The sequence below is a fragment of the Zingiber officinale genome, chromosome 1A (assembly GCF_018446385.1).
Source record: "Zingiber officinale cultivar Zhangliang chromosome 1A, Zo_v1.1, whole genome shotgun sequence".
Lineage (NCBI taxonomy): Eukaryota > Viridiplantae > Streptophyta > Magnoliopsida > Zingiberales > Zingiberaceae > Zingiber > Zingiber officinale.
Window position 1 is genome coordinate 76,984,432 of NC_055987.1, and position 27,552 is coordinate 77,011,983.

Here is a 27,552-nt window from a genome sequence, read left to right on the forward strand (position 1 = left end):
TCCAGCCTCCGCTAGTCCACTTTTCTTTTACCTGTATCTGCAGTATAAGAAAAGTAGTACCTGTAAGCTTAAAGCTTAGTAAGAAACCATCTACCTCACTAAATCATGCATACGATGCAATTATGATTTTAAATCATGTTGTTTGAAAAAAACATACTGAACATGCAAGCATGGCATGGCATATCAAACAAAGCATAAACTGGAACTGAAACATGGCATAACATATAAACTGAGCATGAAACTGAACTAGTCATATGCATAAACTGGAACTGAAACATGGCATAACATATAAACTGAGCATGAAACTGAACTAGTCATGCATATGTCTAAATCTGTACATGAACTCAAATCATGTAAATTGAACCTGAACTGAACTGAAAGCTAAATTAGTGTTTTCATCACTGGTTTCAAATTTGAAAACTATACATATAATAGATGAAAATACTAAACATGCTGCTGGGGCCCTGGCAACTGTGCTTACTGTGCGCGCATCCCTACGAGACCCGGGATTGCAAGTTCCGAATCCAGCAGGGTTACTAGGTTATCTGAACCTAGGGACGACTGTGGGAGTCCAGCCCATGGATATCTGATCCAAGCACGATGCCAACTGAATAAAAGTAAAATACTGAATACTGTTTAATTTTACTTTGCTGTTCTAGGTTATCTGAACCTAGAGCTAGGTTATCTGAACCTAGAGGCTACTGTGGGAGCCCACCCAATGGATATCTGATCCATATAGCTGTAATAACTAATAATAAACTGAATAAAATGTTTCTATTACATTTTATATGCTGTTAGGACGCCTATTGGTACATCCTTCTGAACTGGGCATTCTACCGAATGCTTGGCGTGCACTAAAAGCATGCCCTAAAACTGAAAACTATAAAATTACTGAACTAACGCCAAAACTAACAAGCGAGAGCAATTATACTGCAGGTGAGGGGTTTCTTACCTCAATCGTAAGGTTTTCTTACGATTCTATTCGCTAGGTGTTTCCGGAAAACTGTCCGCTCGACGAACCGCTTACGTCTTCGCGTTCCTCTCGCGGAGAAGAACCCCTTTCGTGTTGGAGTCGTCGCCGGAAGATGATCCTATGGACCCTTGCCTTGGTGTGCCGTGCGTGAGGAAGAGGAGAAGAAGGGAGAGGCGGCGGTGAGGTTTTGGAAGAGAAAGTGTCGTGAGGTGAAGAGGTGCCGAACCAAAATAAACCAAACCCCACTTAAGTTTATTATTTATATTAAGTGGTTTAATGAACCCAACTCTAATATAAATATATTTGGTTCTCCTTCCTTTCAGCACGGCCCTGCTGGGTTCAACTGGTTACTAACATTATCCCTTACACCATAGGTCTCGGGTTCGATTCCCGCCTAAGCTATTTTGCGACCTATTTGTTTTTGCTACTCCCGCTACTCGGAAAATTCCGGAAAAATATCTAATAATTCCAGAAAAATCATAGAATAATCCTAAAATAAATTTGGGAATTTTTCGGGCTTTACAAGAGGTCTGCCCTAATGTGCCTAATAGCGGTTCTAGTGAAGAGGAGATTGAGTATCATAAGAAATGGATCAAGGTAGATGAGATGGCGCAGAGTTACATTTGGCTTTTATATCAAATGTGATGCAACATTAGCATCAGACCATGCCTACTAGCCATGACATGATGTACAATCTCAAGGAACTCTTCAAACACTAGAATCGGGCTGACAGGCAAGACTGTATGATCTCTAGGTACTGGACTAAAAGCACGAATGAAGAAGCCAAAAGGCAAGTGCTTCATTTGCAAGCAGTCTGGACATTTGTAGGCGGACTGTCCTCGTAGGAAGAGAACAATATAGGTATAGTAATTGGAACATGTTTAGTGGTGTTATCTACCGGTACCTGGCTTGTAGATATGATAACCACTTATCATGTCTGCAAATCATTGCAAGGGTTCAAGGAAACCCGACAACTATACGAAGGAGAAATCACTGTTTACATGGGCAATGCTACAGAAGTCGCAGCTGTTGTAGTGGGAGATGTTTATAGGAATAAAATATTGGTTTTAAGAAATTATTTTTACATAGCAAGTTTTAAAAAGAACTTGATTTCAGTTTCTCAACAATATAAGGATGGATATTCTATCTATTTATGATAGCAAAGGTGTTATCAAGATAAATAAGGAAGTTATCTGTTCTAGTACGTTCGTTGTCAATTTGATCCAATAACTCCCATGATGCAACCAATGAAAATTAATAACACATCTTCTAATTCTAATAAGAGAAAGGAACCTTCGGAAATGAACCAAACATATCTTTGGCATCTAAGGCTTAGTCATATTAACTTGAGTAGAATTCAAAGGACTCTTGGGTTCATTAGTATTGGAAAACTTTCCAACTTACGAATCTTGCTTGGAAGGAAAAATGACCAAGAGACCTTTTAAGGCCAAGGGGTATAGAGCCAAAGATGTATTGGAACTGGTTCATTCTGATTTGCGTGGTCCTATAATTATCCAGGCAAGAGGTAGTTTCGAATATTTCGTCTGTTTTATATATGACTATTCGAGATACATGTACATTTACTTGATGCGCCGCAAGTCTGAATGCTTTGATAAGTTCAAAGAGTACAAGGCTGATGTGGGGAAACATCATGGTAAAAGTCTCAAGACACTATGGTCTGATCGTGGTGGCGAATACCTCTTTGGAGAGTTTAGGAATTACTTATCAGAGGCTGGGATTCAATCCCAATTGTTTGTACCTGGTACACCCCAACAGAATGGTGTGGCCGAACGAAGGAATATGACTCTTATGGAAATGGTTAGATCGATGATGAGTTATTCAGAATTACCAAATACGTTTTGGGGAATATGTTCTGGAAACAGCAGTGTACATTCTGAATATGGTATCTTCTAAATCAGTACCCTTTACTCCCATGGAATTATGGAATGAGCATAAGCCTAGTCTGAGTTATATTCGGATATGGGGTAGTCCAGCACATGTGCTAAAGGGAGATACTGACAAGGTGGAATCATGTACAAAAGTTTGTTTGTTTGTGGGATATCCTAAACGAACAAAAGGTGGTTTGTTTTATAATTGTAAAAATCAGAAGAGCATTGTTAGAACCAATGCTCAATTTTTAGAGGAAGATTATGTTGTAATGAACCATAAGCCCATGAGTGAAATTGTTCTAGAAGAAATTAGAGAGGACATGTCTAGTGTAGTACCAACAGTACAAGATGAAATATCATAAGAAAGTACAACACGTGTCACAAATGATGCACAGTTATAGACAGTGCCTCGTTATAGTGGAAGGGTTGTGAGGTAACTTGAGAGATTCATGTTTTTGGGAGAGTAGTCGGACTTGATCCCAGGTAAACAGGAACCTGATCCCTGTACAAATGATGAAACACTCAAGATAAAGATGCAGCATCTTTGCAAAGAGCTATGAATTCAGAAATAGAATCTTTGTATTCTAACAAAGTCTGAGAGCTTGTAGAATCATCAAATGGTGTAAAAGCAGTTGGATGTAAGTAGATCTACAAAAGGAAAAGAGGGACAGATGGGAAGGTGAAAACCTTCAAAGCAAGGCTTGTTGAGAAGGGGTATACTCAGAAAGAGGGAATCGATTATGAGGAAACTTTTTCGCCTATGGTCATGCTTAAGTCTATCCAGATACTCTTATCTATTGTCGTTCATATGGATTATGAGATTTGGCAAATAGATGACAAGACAACTTTCCTTAACGGAAGTCTTGAAGAAACATCCATATGAAGCAACTAGAAGGGTTTATTGCAAAGGGAAAAGAGCATCTAGTATGTAAGCTCAATCGGTCTATTTATGGACTGAAGCAAGCTTCAAGGTCTTGGAACATCTGGTTTAATGAAGTAATCCAGTCGTATGGATTTATTCAGTGTCCGGATGAGTCTTGTATATACAAGAAGTGTGATGGAAACGTGGTGGTATTTCTTGTACTATACGTAGATGACATTTTTGTTGGTGCGGTTAGCACTAACGATTTAACCCAGGTTTTGATGAATGACAAATCAGGTTAAGTTAGTCTGTTGTTATCTAACACTCTGATCGAGTGTGCAGGAGAAGTCCAGACAGGTCGACGGGCTGACCGGATGTCTGGCACGAAGCCCAGCTAGGTCGACGGGCTGACCGGATAGTTGGCACGAAGTCCAAGCGGGTCGACGGGCTGACCGGACGCTTAGGCACGAAGTCTAGCTAGGTCGACGGGCTGACCGGATAGCTGGCACGAAGTCCAGACGGGTCGACGGGCTGACTGGAGGTAAGTCACTGGAGGGGAGTGACTGCGAGGACGCGTTCCCCGGAAGGGAACATTAGGCGTCGATCCGGCTTAGATCCATTTCGGATATCTAAGTCGAGATCATGACTAGATTCCGGTCTCAGAAAGACGGAATCTAAGTCATACTCTTTTCTGTTTCATACTCAATTTGCTTATCTATACAACTGTGCTAACAATCTGTGTTGCAAGGCATATTTGCCTCGGACTAACATTTTCTTGCAGGAGAAGGACTTTCTGGAGAAGAGGGGTCCGGGCGCCCGGAGGTAAGTTTTATCCAAACTCGCGCGTCACCACGTGGAGCTTGCTGGTTGGGCCTGCCACGTCCCACCAGGGTGCCCGGAAGGGATCCGGGGCGCCCCGAGCTTCATATAAAAGAAGGGTCAGAGGGGAGCTTCAAGAAAACAACAGAAGGAAAGTCTTCTACTACTTGCTCTACTGCTCTGCGCTCCAGCGACGCTAACAAAGATCCGACAACATGCTCCTTTCCTTTTCTTTAATTCTTGTCGGCATTTTCTTTATTTTGCTAGCATTCCTATACTTTAAATTATAATCATTTTTAAACTGCTAGTGATTGCCCAACGAAAGTACTCACGGAGTATGGGCCTTCGAGTAGGAGTCGTCACAGGCTCTGAACGAAGTAAAAAACACCGTGTTCAGTTTGTTTAAGTTTTTTATTATTCCATTGCGCTTAACTCTTATTAACGCTAGTTTTTCGAATCGATATTCACCCCCCCCCCCTCTATCGACGTTTCACGATCCAACAATTTTTGATAGTTGGAAAAGTTAACCTCGGGGGTTTTTTTTTTTTTACTTTAGGAGGTAAAGCCATAACAATGGAGGAGTGTTAAGCATAGATACTTTTCGGACTCCACCATGGAAGCTGAGTATGTGGCAACCTCTGAGGTAGCCATAGAAGCTGTATGACTCAGAAACTTCATGATGGACTTAGATGTAATTCCTGGTTTGCCAAAAAATTATTACAGTGTATTGTGATAATAAGTGGTGTAGTAGCAAACTCGAAGGAACCACGAGCCCATAAGGAAAGTAAACACATAGAGTGCAAGTACCACCCAATACGAGACATTGTATAACGAGGAAAAGTTGTTGTCGCCTAGATTGCATTAGATGATAACCTGGAACATCCTTTCACTAAGACCCTTAAGGTAAGAGCTTTTGATGTGCATATTGGGGGGGTGGCAATCAGATGTATGGAAGGGTATATGGCAGCGTAGTCTTTTAGTATAAGTGGGAGATTGTTTAAATGTATACTAAAAGCCTAGCTTTTTGAATAAACATTTATTTAGAAATAAGAATCACATTGGTCAAATGTAAACATTTATATGCTAAGTGTAGTTGTTCAATTAATTTATATTGTAGATAATATGGTGAGTGGTGTCATACACAGAAGATCATGTTATCAGTTCCTTATAAATTATAAACAGTAGCTCACGACTAAGAGGAATAGGAACAAACCATTGGAATAGTCATATTGTAATTTGGTATTAATTTATCTTGACTATAAAATTACACTAGTACACTCTGAATATATTGAGCAGGACCATTTAAGATAAGTTCTTTTTATATTGACTACATAAAAGAACAAGACCATTATTATTATGGAAGTGTGTGCTCTTAATCATGATATAATAACAAGCAAATATACTCAATATTCATTTCTTTAATTTATCAAAGGGTGTGATTTAGTTCGATAAATCAATAGGCCCGATAAGTTGGAAAATGTTATTATTTATATGGTGTGTTGTTGATTATAGAATGAAATTGTGTCCTAGTAATCTAGGTTTATAATGTCCCCAAGAGGAGCTCATAAGGATTGTCATGTAAACCCCTGCAGGAGGACTTAGTCCGGCATGATGATAAAGTTGAGTGGTACTACTCTTGGAGCTAGATATTAATTAAGTGAGTTGTCAGTAACTCATTTAATTAGTGGACATTCGATATCTTAAACATAGGGAGATTAACACACTCATGATAAGAAGGATCCCATATAGTAATATGGGATTGGTGCGGTAGTTCAATAATAACTCTTTAGTGGTATAAGTTATTATTGATGAACTCGAGTTGGGTGTTCGGGGCGAACACGGGAAGCTCAAGTTCATCGGGAGACCAAAACCAATTCCTCCTCTCGGTCCCTATTGTGGCCTCTTAATTATAAACACCCATACCCACCTTCTTACCCACCTTAAGGTGGTCGGCCAAGCTTAGCTTGGAGCCCAAGCTAGGGCCGGCCAAACCAAGGTTAGATGGGTCAAGTAGGTGGCCGGCCCTAGCTTGAACCCAAGCTTAGGTGGCCAACCATAATTAAATAAAGGGAGTTTATTTTAAAATCTTTTCTTATGTGGAAGTCATGATTTTAAAAGAGAGTTTAAAATTTAAATCTTTTCTTTTATAGCTTTCTACAAAAGATTAAGAGAAAGGTTTTGATATCTTTCCTTATTTTTAGTTAAAAGGAAGATTTTAATTTAACTCATTAAGGTTTGATATCAATAACTCATTTAATTAGTGGGCATTCTATATCTTAAACACAGGGAGACTAACACACTCATGATATGTAACGCCCGCCCTCCTGCTTAGTGGAGGCGGGGTTACCTTCTATTATACATAACGTACGTACATAATAGTTTTTATGATTTTCTTTTAAAAACAACGGAAGTAATTGTTCATTTTAAATCACAACTAATCATACCAATATGCTCAACATAGTTATAAACTTAAAGAGTCATAATTATCCATTCCTAACATAAGCGTAAGTAAAAGTGATCATGCAAGTCATCAACATAAAATAAGTAGGTCTTTCTTTCTTGCCAAGCCACCACCACACACATCTACTGCCCCTCCTGCTGCTCCTTTAATTTATCTATCCTTTTCTTTTATCTGTGGTACAAGGAAAGTAAGCTATGAGCACACAAGGCTCAGTAAGATCCTTTCCTACTCACAAAAACCGTACACCTCATATAAGAGTAATCATATTACATATCATAGCATGAATGAAACTTATATCATAGTATAAATGAAAATCTTATCATGGCATAAAATAAGCATCATATCATGGCATACATAACAATCAGATCATAGCATAAAATGGCATCATATCATGGCATAAATGTATCATATCATAGCATGAAGTAATCATCATATAATGGCATAAACTTATCATGGCATAAATGACAATCATATCATAACGTAACGTAAACATCATAATCTATCATAACATGAATATAAGCATCATGACACATCATATTACAACATAAAGAACATCCTATCATAACATGTGAGTGAGTATCATCTCCTGTCATTCCCTATCATAAACATATATGCAAGATGTCCTTTAAAATCATGTGTAATGTCCTATGCAAGATGCTTTTCAAAACATGCTTCTTATCATGTGCTAAATGTCTTGAAAACAATATCATATAGTACTTAAAAATAATCTCAACATGAGGGGGTCCGGCTTAGTACCACATACATACATAAATGCGCGCATCCTAAGTAGGCCCAAGGTAGCTAGTCTTGAACCTACTAGGAAACTAGGCTCGTAGCTCGACCTAGGGGCACGTAAGGAGCCCACCCTTTACTAGGCCCGTTTCTTAGTCCATCGACCTAGGGTCGCATAAGGAGCCCACCCTTTTGGTACAAGCCATACAAAGTAAAATACATGTCATGTACATAACTTATCATAGCATATCATGTTCATATCATTCATAGCATATCATGTTCATATCATTCATAGCTTATCATGTTCATGTCATTCATAGCATATCATGTTCATGTCATTCATAACTTATCATAGCATGGAGAGTGCTCTTGGTCCCACTTAATAGGGAAGCAACTCTTAGGCCTTTCACTTAGCATATCATAAAGAGTGCTCTTAGTCCCCACAATACGGAAGCATCTCTTAGGCCTTTACTTGTCCTTTGATAAAGCATACATACTTGAGCATATAGCATATCATAGGTGACATTATCATAAAATATTCATAAGCATACATAAACGAGCATATAACATATCATGGGAAACATAATCATGTATGGAATATAAGTTAAATCTCCTAATTCATATCATGACAAAGTGAAGCACATAATGAGTTGTAATTGGGTCTCAATCATCAACTACTATGGGTGGCCGAAACATGCAAGGGGTCACCTAGGTTGCAAGCAATCATAAAACATGTGAACCATAGATCCATTTCATAACAACTATCATAAGGAACCTCATAAGCATGTTTAATTTAGGTTCTAAGCTTCCTAGGCCTAAAATTCATGATGTGGCCGAAACATGCAAGTTCTAGATCTAGGTTTAAATAGCATATAAAAATGTGAACCCTAAACAATTGTCATAACATCTATTATAAGGAACAACATGAGCATATAGAGTTTAGGTTCTAGGCTTCCTAGGCCTAAAATTCATGATGTGGCCGAAACATGCAAGTTCTAGATCTAGGTTTAAATAGCATATAAACATGTGAACCCTAAACAATTGTCATAACATCTATTATAAGGAACAACATGAGTATATAGAGTTTAAGTTCTAGGCTTCCTAGGTCTAAAACCCATGATGTGGCCGAAAGTCATGGAGTGTGGGACTAAGTTCTAACCAAACACAACACATAATAATATCATGGTAACTTCATCTCATATCATAGGGAAGAACATTAGCAAGTTAGGGTTGAGTTTAAGCTTGCCTAAGCCTCTAATCCTATCTTGGCCGAATGTTCAAAACATGAAAGCCTAGGTTTAAACAACATGAAATCATAAGTACTTCAAGTTATCTTCATATCATATCATAAGAAAAATCCTAAGCAAGTTGGATTTGAGTTTAAGCTTCCATAGATTTTCAATCTTCTCATAGCCGAAACACTAAGGTGAGGTTCACCTAATTCCAAGCAACATACTTAGCATGTAACAACATGAAAATATTTCTATCTTGTCATGGGAAAGATCATAAGCATGCTAGTTTTGAGTTTGAGCCTTCCTAGGGTTTTAAATCTCTTCATGGCCAAAACCCTAAGGTAAGATTCACCTAATTCCAAGCAACATACAAACATGGAAACACCAAGGAATATTCATATTACATCCTAAGAAAGATCATAAGCATGTTGATTTAAATTTAAGCTTTCCCTATGCCTTAAAACTTGTCATGGCCGAAAGTTTCAAGAGTATGAAATCAAGCTATAAACCATATACAAGCATAAAAACATCATAAGGGAAATTATGAACATGTTAGGGTTGTGTTCAAGCTTTCCTAGGCCTTGTAATTCATCATGGCCGAAAGTTTAAAGGGAAAACCCTAGGTTTTTAAGCCATCTAAACTTAAAGGAAATCACATAACCACTTGTACCACAGGTGAGGGATGCTTACCTCCTCTTGCTTGGTCTTTTCTTAAGATAAAGATACCCTTGTGAAGAAAGAAGAAGAGAGCTCCTCCTTCTAGTATTTTCCTTTAATTTGCTTCTCTTGCTTGTAGGAAGTAGATCTTAAGGACTTCTTCTTGAGGTTTAGTTTTCCTTAGGAAGAAAACTTAGTTGGATTTCGGAAGTTTGGGAGAGGGAGACTTTAGGTTCGGCAATGGTGATGAAAGGAAGAAGGAAAATGAAATCCCTTTCCCTTTTTCTCTCTTATGCTAAGTGGGAGGAAGAAGCAAAGATAAGTTTTGCTTTCCCTTCCTTATTAACTCATTTCTTATTTTTTTTCTTAATGAAGAATATCTCCATTCATCCCCCTTAGCTCCCCCAATCCCTCTTCTTCTTTATTCCCACGAAAATGGAAGGAAGAAAAAGAGAAGAAGACAATTTGTCTTTTTCTTGTTATTCTCTTAATCAAGAGAAGGAGGAAGAAAGCTACTTGATGTTTTCTTGCTTCCTTCTCTTAATCATACTTTTACCTTTATCTACAAATTTCCATTCTCAGTCAACAATACTTATGATGGCCTAGTGGTCATTCCTTAATCCTTTAAGCTTACTATTAGCTTCAAAAAGGTTCAAGGTTCAATCCTTGACCAACTCATTTTCTTTTATATCTTTTTGGTTCTCTCTTATCTCCCTTTTTATTCTACAAGAGAACATTTACGTATATAGCTTAAGAAATTCGTGGGTGTTACATGATAAGAAGGAGCCCAAAATGTAATTTGGGATTGGTGCGGTAGTTCAATAATAATTCTTTAGTGGTATGAATTATTATTGATGAAATTAAGTTGGGTGTTCGGGGTGAACACGGGAAGCTTAATTTCATCAGGAGACCAAAATCAATTCCTCCTCTCGGTCCCTATCATAACTTCTTATTTATAAAGTATTATACCCACCCATACCCACCTTAAGGCGGTCAGCCAATCCTAGCTTGGAGCCCAAGCTAGGGCCAGCCAAACTAAGGTGAGTTGGTTTCATTAAGTGGTCGACCCTAGCTTGAACCGAAGCTTGGTGTGGCCAACCATATTAAAATAAAGGGATTTTATTTTTTAAAATCTTTTCTTATGTGGAAGCCATGGTTTTAAAAGAGAGTTTCAAATTTAAATCTTTCCTTTTATAGTTTTCTACAAAAGATTAAGAGAAAGGTTTGATATCTTTACTTGTAGTTAAAAGGAAGATTTTAATTTTTGATAAAACTTTCCTTTTATATAACTGATCCTGTCTGAGAAGCTGGACACAACGAAGATCCGGAAAAAAGAAACCCACCGTGCTGATAAAGAATAATGTCTACTGAATACCAATCCGAGAAACCCAAAGCGGATCGGGAAAAAGTATAGTCACCGGAAGTTTTCCTTGTATGAAGACCTGATGACGAAGAAAGAAACCAGATCTGAAGAGAAGAAACCCCGATCCAAAGCTTCCAAGACTTCCTACGCACAAAAGATCAACCAACACTATCATCAGTGACCTAAGACCGGGGTGGGAATCCCTGGCTAGGCCCTCCGACGCTCAAGTCAGTGATCTCTCCTAGTGTGGAAGAAAGAGGCAGAAGAAGATGAACAGTAGTTGACAATTAGGGTTATCAATGTACACGATGATGTGAACCTCCCCAAAACTTACCTTGCCAACGGAGAGGATTCCCCTTTTTATACCACTTCATATAACCTCCGGTTTGTTAGAGTTCGTTATGAGATCACAACAGCTGTGTACTTGTGGTAGATGATTTTTAAGGAATCTTTTTCGTACCTCAGATGTATCTTCTTTGTCGTTTAGTACCTGCAACATAATATGAAAAAGCATTTTCCACCAAGACAATATATATTTTCTGTCATATAGTTAGTTACACACTGTAGGTATCTTACCCCTCTTGCTGTAATTATATCGATTGGAGTCATTATATTCTATCAAATACATTTCCCCATCATAAGTTAATCGACTGATCTTGTCTCTTCTTGGAAGGCATGTCCCAGCAGATATTAGCTTGACTCTACCTGAGCGATATGCGCGGGTCGACATAGACCTAACTTTACCCGGGAGGTATGTCCCGATCGATATTATGCCTAACTTTGCCCAGGAGATATGTCCCGGTCGATATTAGACTAGCTTTACCCGGGAGGTATATCCCGATCGATATTATACCTAACTTTACCCGGGAGGTATGTCCCGACCGATATTACCCTACCTTTGCTTAGGAGGTATGTTTCGGTCGATATTAGACTATCTCCTTCCTGAAGGTATGTCCCGGCCGATATTACGCCTAACTTTGCCCGGGAAGTATGTCCCGGCCGATATTAACCTAGATTTGCTTAGGAGGTATGTTTCAGTTGATATTAGACTATCTCCTTCCTGAAGGTATGTCCCGACCGATATTACGCCTAACTTTGCCCGGGAAGTATGTCCCGGACGATATTAACCTAGATTTGCTTAGGAGGTATGTTTCGGCCGATATTAGACTATCTCCTTCCTGAAGGTATGTCCCGGCCGATATTACCCTACCTTTGCTTAGGAGGTATGTTTCGGCCGATATTGGACTATCTCCTTCCTGAAGGTATGTCCCGGCCGATATTACCCTACCCTCATCATGGAGGCACGTCCCGACCGATATTAACCTATCTTTTTGCTTTTCTTTCTTCCTTTTCTTTCCTCCTCGGGAGACCCATAAAACCTAACCCATATCACTAGCCTTCCCTTCAAGTCTAGTCGAAGGAGGTGTAGACGACTGACTAGACATAAGTATGGTCCTATCTTTTCCTACCCGTGACTCTGCTCCAGATTTTGAAATGACCTCACAGATTTTGTGTACCACTGTCTTAATAAATTAAGTATAACAATCCTGTGAGCCTTTTTCTCCTTTAAATAGGGCTACAACCTTCGCTTCACCCACAACCCCTCTCAGTTCTTTTCCTTCTTTGCCACCTTCTATTCCTAAGGCCATGGTCGTGGGCTCTTTGGGTGCAACTTTTGTTGGACAAGGTGAGATCTATATATAAGTTTATTGAGATTTTTGCTCCAATTACTTCTGGAATTCAAGGGATCGTCTTAAGAGATGAAGCTTCACAGTCCAGATCTTTTATCCAAAGATGCAGGTGCTCTGAAGGACCCAAGAATCTTCAGAGAAATTTTTACTACTATAGAAGGGCAGCCAAATGACCCAGGGGTGCTGTGTGAAGGGCACAACACATGTTACCCCTGGGCTATACTTGGTTGCTTCACTAGCCGAGCTTAAGGGCTTGAGAGGGGAAGTGGCTCTTACATTTACTTTTCCATCATGGAATGAATAAATGTTTCCCTGTCTCGTCACCCTTGAGCTTTTCTATTTTTGTTGCTTTCTTCGTCCTGGGCAAAACATTGTCACGTATGAGCCTTGACAAGCCTGGGCGAAGTGGGATATTTCCATCTCTGCTCCATGGTAAGTTTGAATCCGATAGGACTGACATTTTCTAAGTGTTGTGAGAACTTTTGTTTGTGAACTTGGTTATTTGCCTGAGGCTTACTGTTCTAAGGGAAAATGTATCGTTATGTATTTGATCAGATTCTAAATGTAACAATGGACTCTTGTATTGAATTAAATGATTCTATGGAACCTTTCTGTAATTTAAATTCTATGAATTTAAATGTAATGCTGCAATCATGATTGAGGCTGTCTTAACTATGGGCATATCACGACTAATTTTAAAAGCATATCGGCTAATACAACATTATTTCGATCAAATACTAGTTTGTATTCATAAGGGCGTTAATTTTGAAATATATTCTTCACCTAAATCTTAATCCTTAAATACTTTTGTCTTTAACCTGGGCTTAGTCAAAAGTTCAATCCCTTTTATTTTATTATACCCAGTTATGTACGTCTTCTTTCGAAGCTTCTTGGCTAGTGATTGGTTCTCCTTCAGGTGAGAGAGTGTTTAGAAACGTACCCCGAGACGTTACCAACCCCAGCGTGATCCGACCTATCACATCCGATGTGAATGTTTTTATGATGGTATGGCACATACTTTTTCTGACTGCCACGTCACATAGGTCTTTTGCCTTTCTATTGCGATCCTTAGCGTATGCTGAGATACCAATGTCCTGATCTGACGACATTCATGCGTTTTTCAAACCCTAAACCTTTCGTCTCCTTTTTAAACCTCGTCCTTCCTTTTTCCTTCTCTAGAGTTCTTTTCCTATTGCTACTTTCAACCAGTCCTCGTGCTCACCGTTTCACGACGATCCCCTTTCTTGTCTCCAGTAAGTAATCCATTGTTTCCCTAGCCTATACCTTTGTTCATGGCTGAGGAAGCAATTCCTCCTTGGTATGTCCATATGTCTTCTGTCTTTGATAAGAATGCTAGATTATCCATCCGTCGTCAATATGAAATTTCTAAGGAATATAGAATCATACTCCCAACACCAAATGATCGACCTCATCATCCTCCTGATAACTACGTGACTTTTTTCAAGGATCAATTGATAGGGGGCTTAAGGTTCCCCATTCCTCCTTTCTTGATTGAGATAAGTAGGTATTTTGATATTCCTTTGCTGCAGTTTGCCCCTAATGCATTTCGCTATTTGTGCAGTACTTACATGATGTTTCGTCTACGAGATATTCCTCCTACTCCTCAAAATTTCTTCATGTTTTCCTATCCCAAGTGTTCGGAACCTGGTGTCTTCTTATCCCAGTCGCGAACTAAAATGGTCCTTTTTGGGGATATGTCGTCGTCTCTCAAAGCCTGGAAATCTCGTTTTTTCTTTTTAAAGTTTCCGGGACCTATTCCTTGGTCTCATACTTGGAAATCTTTCTTGCCTCACTTGCCCGACGTTAGAGAGTTTCATCTTCTTCCCTCTTTTCCTATTTATTGTGAGAAGTTATTAGGTCACCGACTCTCGATCCCGAAGTGGTTGAAGGTCGAGCTTCTGTACCTATTTGGTTTAAGCCCCGTCAAACCTAATACCCACATTTCCTTAGGTAACGTCTTGTTCCTTTCCTTTTGCTTATAACTGCCTAAACTATTTCTCTTTTCTATACAGTGGAGAGTTTTTATGATCCTTTGATTGACGAAGAAATACGCGTGGAAGAAGAATTGCTTCGTGCCAAGGAGGCCGAATTTCTGGCCGCTATCGCCCCTCCACCCTCAATTGAAGAGACGGCTTCCTTAGCCGAAGTACCTAGCTCTTCAGGGGCTCGTGAGGTTCCTGAAGGTTCTCCTGAGGATCCTGCTGCAGAGATCATTCCCAATCCTATACCCACTGTTACCTCTCTAGTGGTTGCTGCTGTCTCCTCATCTACCTCTCTTCCTTTAATTGAGCTCACGTCTCCTGGTAGCTCGGGTAAATTAATAGCTGAAGTTTCCGCAGGCAAGCGTCCAGGACGCAAACTAACCAGGGCTCCTCCCTCAAAAAGGAGGCTCATTCTTCCTGTTGACGAGTTGGTTTCAGAAGGCTTTGCTTCGGGTAACCTTCCTTCTGATGAGCCGACGCTGGCGGAGCTCTATCCTTCTCTCAACTTTCCTGCCTCGCCTTTCTCCAATGCCGGCACCTCTGGAGATGTTTCTTTTACATTTCCTTTATCTATACCAACTTCTGGGTCTTTGCCTTCCTCGCCTTCCTCTTACTTAGTCTTTGCTCCCCCCTCTATTCCTACTTCTTCCTTCTCGGCCGGTTCTTCTGCCATTCCTGTTCTCCCTATAATATTAGGGGGTTCTTTTGCCAGCTCTTGGGATGAAGTTCGTCCCCTTCTTGAAGAGCTTTCTATTGCTGAGGCAATTGATCGCTTCTCTCACAAGGAGAATCAGGTATGCTTATTAACGCCTATTTTTATTTCTCAACTATTATCTTATGACCTTTCATTACATTTCCAGCGATGGCTAGAAAATATGGGTATCTCTCGACGACTGCACAACTTATATACTGAGAACCAGAGGTTGAGATCGGAGAATGACAAGCTAAAGCAAGAGGTTGTTGAATTGTCTTCTACTGCATTTTCTGCTGCCGCCAAGGAACAGTTTGAAGTACAAATTGAAAACCTTCAGGCAAAATTTAAATCGGTTACGGACCTCAATCGAGAATTGACTTCCAAGCTTGGAGAGCTAAAGGATAATTATGAAGTAAAATTGACTGAGAAGCTCAAATCCTTACAGCTGAAAGGGGATGAGGTAGCCTCTTTGACCACTTCCCTTGATTCGGTTAAAGCTGAGGCTTCTGCCAAAGAAGATGAATTAAAAACCTCTCGGATGGCGTTGGTAGTCTACAAAGGGGGTGAGGATGTTCGTTATAAGGAGCGAGCCACGGCCATGATTGAATCTCCCGAGTTCAACAGACCGATCGTGAGGTCCATTCTATCCGCTTTTACTGCATGAGCTCAAGGGGCGATTCAGCAATTAAAAGAAGAGCATTATTTATCTCGCGATCCTCCTCCTAATTTCTTAAACAAATGCAAACTAATTGAAAACAAACCTCCTGATCTGTACCCCAAGTTGACTCTAACTTAGGTTCGAGTTATTGCGATTCAGTACTGATAAGCTCGTGTGACTTTGATTACTCCTCTTGGGTTGTAAATCTTACTCTTTCTCAGGATGAATATCTGTTTTCTGTAAATGTATCTAATGTTATTTGGTTTATCATAACGCGAGATTTCCCTATGGGTCTTTTCTTAATGATCGACCGGTATATATTAAGATTGACAAATACCGCCCGATATTTTATAGCTTAGTTACATCTCACCCGATTTAACGCGGCTTCGTCATGCTATCCTTGATATTGGTCGATTTGTTTTACTCGACCGGTTTACCATTGTATCTGCATATGTCTTTTTCCGCATAGTAATTGAGTCTCACTGGGTTTTATTATAACGTATATTATTTGCCTTACTATAATAAGCCTTTGATCAATATATTTTCAACGATCTTTATTTCGGCCGATTTGTCAAAACCTTCCGATTTTCATCTACGGATTTCGTCTATTAACTACTATCCGACGCTTAACTTCCATTTTATTATATCCACAACTCAAACTTATAGTTTATTGTACTAATTTCTATTTGTCCTTGTCAAGGTTTCCTAAGAATACTTCTGAGGAAACTCACACCTTTTCCCGAGGTGGCTTTTTTAACTTTACTTTTTCTCCTGATTTTATTCTTTAATATTATCACCTATTTATGACGATCGATACTCCAAGCGCCTTTTTCCCCTTTTGCTGTTTCATCTCAAGGGTTTTAGCACAAGGCAAAAAAGAAAGATAAGGGCTTACGAAGTTTTTTCTTGTTTTTCTTCATCTTTCGTCTTCTTCCTTGATTCCTTTTTCTGTGATTGCTTTTCCCTATGGCGGTTTCCTCTCCTGCGTGGTTTCTCTCATGCTCTTCTGACCTCACAGATATAGAAGAAGTGGACTTACAGGCAACCTATGGTTTTCCTTCCTATATCACTCGTCCTGCTCCTCATGACGGTCCACATCTTCCCCCCCTAGGATGTATTTCCATCTTCAGGGACCAAGTCTTACAAGGTTTTAGATTTCCCCTTCATCCTTTTTTCTGCAATGTCAGCCGTTATTTTGATATCCCACTAAACCAACTCGTCCCTCAATCTTTTTCTATTCTAATGGGCTTCATTGGGGTATCAAAACTGTTGGATTTCCCCTTGTCTCCCCATCATTTTCATCACTTCTTCATTCCTCGCCGAGTAGATGTTGGCGTTTTCAAGTTTCAGTCTCGTCCCAAGGCCATTCTATTTAATCGCATTCCTCCTCAAGGTGAATGGTATCGTAAATTTTTCTACATGCGTCTCCCTTCTCCCCCTCCGTTTCCTATCAAATGGATACATGATTTACCTCCACTTCCGGACATCCATGATCTTCTTAACGATCCCTCTGTTGCTTCTGCTTTACCTAAACTGCGAGGAGCGAAATTCAATTTGCCACATCTAATTGAAGAGGGCTTAATGTTTCCCTTCGGGATAGGCAACATTGACACTCCTTTGGATAGTTCCTTTGGTGAGTATAATTATTTTACTTCGCCTTTGCTGATTGGCATATCTCTATGATAATGATGTTTATCCTCTGTCTTTCAGCCGATGCTATTCTTCCGGCTTTTATGTACAAGAATTCTGCTATGACCAAGTCCTTTATCAATAATCTTGGAGAGAAATGGTTGTTGGCTCGCCGATCCGATCCTAATCCCTCTATTTTGGGCTTGCTTTCCGAAGAAGAACGACGAGCAGAGGATGTCGCACTCATGGAAGAGGAGGAAGAAGAGCCTTTTGTTACCTTAGTTAAAAAGCCAAATCTCACCAAGGACTCTCCCTTTGGCGATTTCTTTGGTACTTTTGTGCAAGCTCCTCTTGTTCCGGCGCCTATTTCTTTTGAGAGAGGTAAGGCACCGATGACTCCCACCAATATCATCTCCAATCCTGCTCTTCGGATGATGAGGCCTGGTCTACTTATCTCTTCTTCTTCTATTATTTCAGCTCCTCCTGCTTCTGCCTCTGAGATGGCCGTTATCCCTCCTGTGCCTTCTACATCCTGGGCATTGGCATTGCCTCCCTTGGCTTATAGGCCTCGAGCAAAACGAACACCTTGTCGGAGATCTTCTCCCAGTGTCAGCCCTTCAGCTATTAGTGTTTCCACAATTTCAACAACCCCTCCTACACTGCTACCTTCTATTCCATCTAGTTCCTACCCTGCTCCTCCTGCTTCTACTATCCCTTTTCCTTCTATAGTACAACATGATCCAATTTGGTTTTTAGACCTCTAATAATCTCCCTATTAGTTACCTTTGCTTGGCCATTGCTTTGTGGGTAAGGTACAGAGGTGAAGGCCTGAATAATACCGTAACTGTCGCACCAGTCTAAAATCCTATCCCCTTGGAATTGCCTTCCATTATTAGAGACCAATTTATGAGGAATGCCAAACCTGCAGATTATATTTTTCCATAAAAATTTAATAACTGCATCTTCAATAATTCGAGCAAGTGGTTCTGCCTCCACCCATTTAGAAAATAAATCCACTGCTACCAATAAGAATTTTCTCTGTTCAGCTGCCATAGGAAACGGTCCTAATATGTCCATGCCCCACTGATCAAAGGGACATGCAACTATAGAGGTTCTCAATAACTGTGTAGGATGATGTGAGATATTTTGATTCTTTTGACAAGAAACACAAGTTCTCACCAGCTTGTTAGCATCTTCATGTAAAGTGGGCCAAAAATATCCGGCTAACAGAATTTTACGAGCCAAAGATCTTCCCCCTATATAACTACCACACGAACCTTGATGAACTTCTCGTAAAATAAACTGTATGTCTTCTGTGCCAATACATTTAAGCAAAGGTCTGGAAAAAGCCCTTTTATATAACTGTTCTCCCACCATAGTGTATTGAGCAGCCCTCTTCTTAAATACTCTCGCCTGTTCTACATCACTAGGAAGAATACCTTGCTGCAAGTATAATATGATCTGAGCCCTCCAATCTCTGCTTCAGCATGTCTTTCAATACAAGATACTAACAGAGTTTGTTCCACGGGTCTGTCTAAACTCCACGGTACTATAGCAGAAGCTAATTTAGCCAATTCATCTGCTACTTGATTTTCAGATCTGGGAACCTTTTGTATATTTACTTCTTGAAACTGAGACTTCAACTTATCAAACGCTTCAGCATATAACTTAAGCCTATCATTATTGATTTCAAAATTACCTGATAGTTGTTGAGCTGCTAATTGAGAATCGGAATAAATAAGGACTATGGCTGCCCCTATATGCCGAGCAGCTTGCAAACCGACTATTAAGGCTTCATATTCTGCTTCGTTGTTGATAGCTCTATAGTTCAACCTGATAGAGAGTTGCAATCTGTCTTCCCTTGGTGATATAAGAAGAACACCAATTCCTCTACCTTGTCTAGTTGAAGAACCATCTACATAAACCTTCCAGGTGTTTTCTTCCTCGGGGCCTTGAACTTCTATGATGAAGTCTGCCAAAGCTTGTGCCTTGATGGCCGAGCGAGGTTGATACTGGATGTCATATTCCCCAAGTTCAGTTGTCCACTTAATCAGCCGTCCCGATGCCTCTAGGTTGAGTAATACTCGCCCAAGAGTGCTGTTAGTTAATACAATAATCTCATGTGCTAAGAAATATGGGCGCAACCTCCGAGCAGTCAGTGCTAGTGCATAAGCCAATTTTTCTAATGTAGTGTATCTACACTCAGCTCCTTTTAATAAATGGCTAGAAAAATATACAGGTTGTTGCTCCTTTCCCTCTTTTCTAACTAGTACAGAGCCTACAGCGTTCTCATTAGCTGACAAGTACACCCACAGAGTTTCTCCTACTATAGGTTTAGCCAACACAGGGAGAGTGGCCAAATAATCTTTCAATTCTTGGAAAGCCTTATCACACTCCTCATTCCATTGAAACTTATTAGCCTTTCTGAGTATTTTAAAGAAGTGAAAACTACGATCAGCCGATCTAGAAATAAATCTAGACAAAGCTGTGATTCGGCCTGTCAATCTTTAAGCTTCCCTCATGTTGCGTGGTGGCTCCATGTTCTGTAATGCCTTGACCTTGCTTGGGTTGGCCTTTATCCCCTGTTCGAACACCATATATCCCAGAAATTTTCCTCCCTTCGCGCCGAATAAACATTTGCTGGGATTCAGCTTGAGCCGATATTGTCTTAGAGTCTTGCAAGTTTCCTCTATATCCCTACATAGATCAGTAGCTTGAAGAGATTTAATTAAGATGTCATCAACATATACTTCCATATTTCTACCAATCTGCTTCTGGAAAACCTTATTCATAAGACTTTGATAAGTTGCTCCTGCATTTTTTAGTCCAAAGGGCATAACATTATAACAATAAGTACCTTCAGATGTTATAAAACTGACCTTTTCTTGATCCTCTTTGGCCAAAGGAACTTGATGATAACCTTTATAAGCATCCAACATAGAGATATATTCGCATCCGGCGGTGGAGTCAACAAGCTGATCAATCCTGGGTAACGGATAATAATCCTTCGGGCAAGCTTTGTTGAGATCCCGGAAGTCAATGCAGACTCGCCATTTATTTCCTGGTTTAGACACTAACACCACATTAGCCAACCAGCTTGGGAACTGTACTTCTCTAATGTATCCTGCCTCCATAAGTTTGGTAATCTCTTCTTTGATGATTTGATTTTGTTCTGCACTAAAACTTCTTTTTCTTTGCATGACCGGGCGGGCATCTAGGAAGACATGCAAGGAATGTTCCATGACGGTAGGAGAAACGCCCGAGACTTCTTTGGGAGTCCATGCAAAGACATCATTATTCTCTTTCAAACATTGTACTAATGCAGCCTTTAGAACAGGCTCAAGATCGACCGCGATATATGTAGTAGCTTCAGGCCGACCGGCCTGGATCTAAATTTCTTCCTTCTCTTCATAAACCAGGGCGGGCTGCTTTTCCCTAATGGCGTTAACTTCATTCTTTGTATCTTTCGGGCGGTGTTAGCTTCAACTTGGATTATCTCTACATAACATTTTCGGGCTGTCTTCTGATCACCCCGTACTTCTCCAACTTGATCATCCACAGGAAATTTGATCTTCTGACAAAAAGTAGAAACGACTACCCTAAACTAGTTTAGGGCAGGTCGACCCAATATCACATTGTAAGAGGATGGAGCGTCTACCACCATAAAATAAGATCTTCTGGTTCTCATCAGAGTTTCTTCCCCTAGTGAAATGGCCAACTTTATTTGACCTAAAGGTTGTACCTCATTGCCTGTGAATCCATACAGAGGATTAACAATTTGTTGAAGTTCACTTGGATCAATTTGTAGCTGATCAAAAGCCTTCTTGAATATAATATTGACGGAGCTACCCGTGTCTATAAAGGTACGAGCAATGGCGTAGTTGGCTATCACAGCTTTGATGATCAGAGCATCATCATGAGGTATTTCTACCCCCTCAAGATCTCTGGGCCCGAAACTTATTTCAGGGCTAGCTGCTCGTTCCATGCTGCATCCTACTGCATGAATCTCCAATCTTCGGGCATGCGCTTTTCTGGCTGTATTAGTATCCCCATCAGTGGGTCCGCCCGCAATCATATTGATATTGCCTCGAGCAGCATTGTTTCTGTTTTCTTCCTGTCGAGTCATCACAATTTCAGAAGGTGCTTTTTCTAATACTTGACTAGTACCGGCTGGGACTGGTATTGCCTCCTGCCGAGTCTCGACCGGATGATATTCCAATTTGGGTGGACTTTTGTAACACCCACGAAATTATAAGATAGGTGTATGAATATTATTTTTTCCTTAGAGCATAGAAATGAAAAGAATAAGAGAAAAAGGAAAATAAAAACAAAAAGAAGAAATATAGAATAAGAAGAGGTGAGGTCAAGGATTGAACCTTGAACCTCCCACAAATGATGGAGATAGATTTATGAATGATAACCATTAGGATAAGATAATTGGAATGAAAGGAATGAAAAATTTAGTTAAAGGAGAAAAGAAAACTAAGCAAAAGAGCAAGAGAAAACCAAGTTGCTTACCTCCTTTTCCCTCTTGGTTAAGAAAAGGGAGCAAGCAAAAGAAGGATTGACTACTTCCCTTCCCCTCTCTATTTTCGTGGGAATTAATGGAGTGAGGGAAAAGAGGAGTTGGGGGAAAGAATGGGGACATGTCTCATTGGCAAGGGATAAATAGGATTAGAAAAGAAAACAAAGGGATTTAATTCATTTTCTTCTTCCTCCTTCTTCCTTCTCCATTCTCACCGAACCAAGAAACTCCTTTCCTCTCCTCATACCAATTTCTATGTTAAGTTATTCTCCAAGAAAGCTAATTACCGAGAAGGAAACTTCAAGTTCTAGCCCTTACAAGCAAAGGAAACAAGAGAAGATACAAGAAGAAGAAGCTTCCACCTTCCTTATCACTAGAACACCTTTTTCTCTAAGGAAAACCACAAGCGAAAGGATGTAAGTTCCCCTCACCTGTGGTACAATAGCTCTTATTTCTCTATGAAGATTCGGTTGCATATTAAAAAAAAAGAAAGAGAAAGCTAAGAAAACATCATGAAGGAATTCTAACCAAGATAAGATCAAAGGAAGGATATAGAGAATGAAAGGATCTAGATTTAATATGTTTGAATATTTCTCTTGTAGCATGTATTTTATGGTAAGGATTTATCTATGTTAAAAATGTTTGGTAAAACCTAGATCCATGAGTATTCGGCCATGGTAAAAACTAAGGGCCTAGGAGAGCTTTAAGTTAAAACTAAGTATGCCAAGATCTCCTTAAGATAAGTCATGAAACTATTATGATATGCCATGATTATATGTTTAGTTAAACTCTATTCATGTCCATGAAGGTTCGGTTATGTTGGATTTTTTTTAAAAGCCTAGGAGAATTTAAAGCAAAATCTAAGATACTCATGATCTCCTTGATGAAATGATATGTAGCTAATCTAGAGGGCTCATGTTTATTGTTGTAAGGAAATTAAATTCATGCTCAATATCATTCGGCCACTTCATGATTTAGGACTTAGGGAACCTAGAACCTAACTCAATTATGCTCATGTTATTACTTAATATTTTTGCTATGATAGTTGTTTAAGGTTCCCATGTTTTTAGGGCACTTGAACCCTAACATGTTTCGGTCACATCAAGACCTAGGGCTTAGGGAACTTAGAACCTAACCCAACTATGCTCATGTTATTCCTTGATATATATGCTATGAAAGTTGTTTAGGGTTCACAAGCTTGAATGATAGTCTTTAACCCAATGCATGCTTGATAAGGTTCGGCCATGATAAGTTGTAAGTCTAAGTAACCTAGAACTCTACCTAAACTTGCTCATGATAGTTCTTATGGTATAAGAAGTGATGCTTGCTTAGGGTTCACATGTTGGGATGAAGTTTTCACCATAAACCTAACCTATATGGTTCGGCCACAAAGAGATATTAGGGTTAGAGATCGAATTATGTTTTTCATGTATCTTATATGCCATGATTGTAAGATTTCCATGCTTCTATGTTTAATTATGAACACTTATGATCTATACATGATGGAAACCCTTATGCTATGGTGTGTATTATTTATGATGAAGCTATGTGCAAATTTATGTATGAAGGATATGATGTGCTGTGTGCCCAATTTATGCATGAAATATATGATGTGCTGTGTGCCCAATTTATGCATAAAATATATGATGTGCTGTGTGCCCAAATCTTTACATACCATTATGATGAGCTGTGTGCCCAAAAGTCTATATGGTATGATATGATAAGTGACACGATGTACAAGAAGAGATAAGAACCATGATATGTAAGAACATGCTATTTTACTTTATGTATGGCTTGTACCAAGGGTGGGCTCCATAAGCGCCCCGGGGTCGATGGACTAAGAAACGGGCCTCGTTAGGGATGAGCTCCTAAGTGCCCCTAGGTCGATGGACTAAGAAACGGGCCTAGTATGTATGCCTTGTAGGGTTCAAGACTTGCTACCTTGGACCTACATAGGACGCGCGCATTTATGTATGTGGTACAAGTCAGGGCCCTAATCATGTTAAGATTATGTTTAAGTATGTATATTATAAGTTTTCAAAGCACATATTGCATATGTTTTCATGATACATGGTTAGGAATTTACCTTGTATATACCTTATGATTATGCCATGATATTTATGATGATGTTATGATATGTCAGGGTGAAATTGATGATTTTGTTATGTTATGCCATGCTACTTTACGCTTATGTTATGATATGCTGCATGATATAATGAATTGCCTTCATGTGTTATGTCTTGTGATTTTGATATATGTCACACGGTTTTTGTGAGTAGGAAAGGAACTTACTGAGCCATGAGTGCTCACAGCTTACTTTCTTGTACTACAGATAAAGGCAAGGAATGGATGAACTAGGGGAGCAGCAGGAGGGGCTGGAAGGATGTGTGTGGTAGTGTCCTGGCTAAAGGAGAAAGACCTGTTTTTTGTTTAATAAGAACCATGCCTAGTTATGTTACTACTTTATGACTCCATGACATTTAATTTTGTGTTTGGGCATTATGACTTACAAATCATGTTAAGTATGCTATGTGATTTCTATATGTCCAGGTGATTAGTCACGTTGATTCATATAGGAAAAAAAAAAGAAATGTTTCTAAGTTTTATAAATAAGACTTCCGCTGTAGTAAGTAGGTATGTATATGTATGTGTAAGTAACCCCGGTCTCCTTAGCAGGAGGGGCGGGGCGTTACAACTTTGCTGTCTAGGGTATTGTTGTCGATAGTAGTTCTGCCTCTGATATCGCTCTCTATTGACCCATCTATTTCTTAAAACAAAACAGTCTTCAACATGATGACTGCTAGTTTTATGATAAGTGCACCACCTCCTGGGTGCCTCTGGCTGTATCTCCACATGTTGTATAGCTTGTGGGCGATACTCGGGTTGTCGATGGGGTGGATGAGTTATTCTAGGACCCCTTGGTGGAGGCGCAGGAGCTAGAGCTTTCTCTTTAACTTGGGTAGGAGAAGAGGTGATACTCTCCTTTCTACGAGCAGCTTGAGCTTCTTCTACATTAATAAACTCAGTAGCCCGCTCAATCAAGGAATCAAAATTAATAGGGGATTTCTTACCAAATCTTTAAAGAAATTATTATCATTCAGACCTTAAGAAAAAGCACTTACTAATATCTCAGTAGTAGCATTAGGCACATCAATAGCTACTTGATTGAACCTTTTGATGTATGCTCGGATAGATTCTTTAGACGACTGTTTGATTGAAAACAAGCTCCAAGGAGTCTTATGATACCTCTTATTGCTAGAGAAATGGTGCAGAAAGACTTTCTTGAAGTCCTTGAACTTCCGGATAGATTTTTCTGGTAATCTAATGAACCAACGCTGCGCCTCCGAGGGTAGTAAGAAACATCCGACACTTCACTCCATCAGAGAATTGTTGTAATAATGCTACGTTTTCAAATATCAGCAGATGATCTTCTGGATCTGTTGTTCCAGTATATTCCCCGATTTGCAGATTTTGATACCGCTTGGGAAGCGGATCATCCAATATACTTTGAGAAAATGGGGAGATGACCTTCTCAGGTGAGCTATCACTAGTTATCATTTTGATCTTACGTTTTTCTTTATTGGGTGCTTCACCAGAGGATTCTTGGAACACAGGTTTTCTACCCCCTTGCTCCATAGGAGCACGAAGGATGGCTCGAGGATGCCTTGTCGAAGAAACAGCAGTTGGAGGAAAATATGCATGTTCCTCTTCTTCTAGTTCCTTTCCTTTCCGCTGCTCAGTAGTCGATATTGCCGGATTATGAGCTGTCGGCAGAGTAGCTCCAGTATGAGCTTGAAGTTGTTGTTGTTGTTGCTGCAAGGCTTTCTGGACATGGGAGTTGATGAGAAAATCCAAATCCTCCCGACTGATAGTAAGTAGGTTTGATTTCCCAGTCTCTTCCATCATCTAGTCTCAGATTCAGGTGAGATTCCCACAGATGCCGCCAAATTTGATCCTGTCTGAGAAGCTGGACACAACAAAGATCCGGAAAAAAGAAACCCACCGTGCTGATGAAGAATAATGTCTACCGAATACCAATCCGAGAAACCCAAAGCGGATCGGGAAAAAGTAGAGTCACTGGAAGTTTTCCTTGTATGAAGACCTGATGACGAAGAAAGAAACCAGATCTGAAGAGAAGAAACCCCGATCCAAAGCTTCCAAGACTTCCTGCGCACAAAAGATCAACCAACACTATCATCAGTGACCTAAGCCGGGGTGGGAATCCCTAGCTAGGCCCTCCGACGCTCAAGTCAGTGATCTCTCCTAGTGTGGAAGAAAGAGGCAGAAGAAGATGAACAGTAGTTGACAATTAGGGTTATCAATGTACACGATGATGTGAACCTCTCCAAAACTTTCCTTGCCAACGGAGAGGATTCCCCTTTTTATACCACTTCATATAACCTCCGTAGCCATGAAGTGGACCCCGGTTTGTTAGAGTTCATTATGAGATCACGTCAGCTGTGTACTTGTGGTAGATGATTTTTAAGGAATCTTTTTCGTACCCTAGATGTACCTTCTTTGTCGTTTAGTACCTGCAACATAATATGAAAAAGGATTTTCCGCCAAGACAATATATATTTTTTGTCATATAGTTACACACTGTAGGTATCTTACCCCTCTTGCTGTAATTATATCGATTAGAGTCATTATATTCTATCAAATACATTTCACCATCATAAGTTAATCGACCGATCTTGTCTCTTCTTGGAAGGCATGTCCCAGCAGATATTAGCTTGACTCTACCTGAGCGATATGCGCAGGTCGACATAGACCTAACTTTACCCGAGAGGTATGTCCCGATCGATATTATGCCTAACCTTGCCCGGGAGGTATGTCCCGGTCGATATTAGACTAGCTTTACCCGGGAGGTATATCCCCATCGATATTATACCTAACTTTACCCGGGAGGTATGTCCCGACCGATATTACCCTACCTTTGCTTAGGAGGTATGTTTCGGTCGATATTAGACTATCTCCTTCCTGAAGGTATGTCCCGGCCGATATTACGCCTAACTTTGCCCGGGAAGTATGTCCCGGCCGATATTAACCTAGATTTGCTTAGGAGGTATGTTTCGGTCGATATTAGACTATCTCCTTCCTGAAGGTATGTCCCGGCCGATATTACGCCTAACTTTGCCCGGGAAGTATGTCCCAGCCGATATTATCCTACCTTTGCTTAGGAGGTATGTTTCGGTCGATATTGGACTATCTACTTCCTGAAGGTATGTCCCGGCCGATATTACCCTACCCTCATCATGGAGGCACGTCCCGACCGATATTAACCTATCTTTTTGCTTTTCTTTCTTCCTTTTCTTTCCTCCTCGGGAGACCCATAAAACCTAACCCATATCAATAACCATCCTC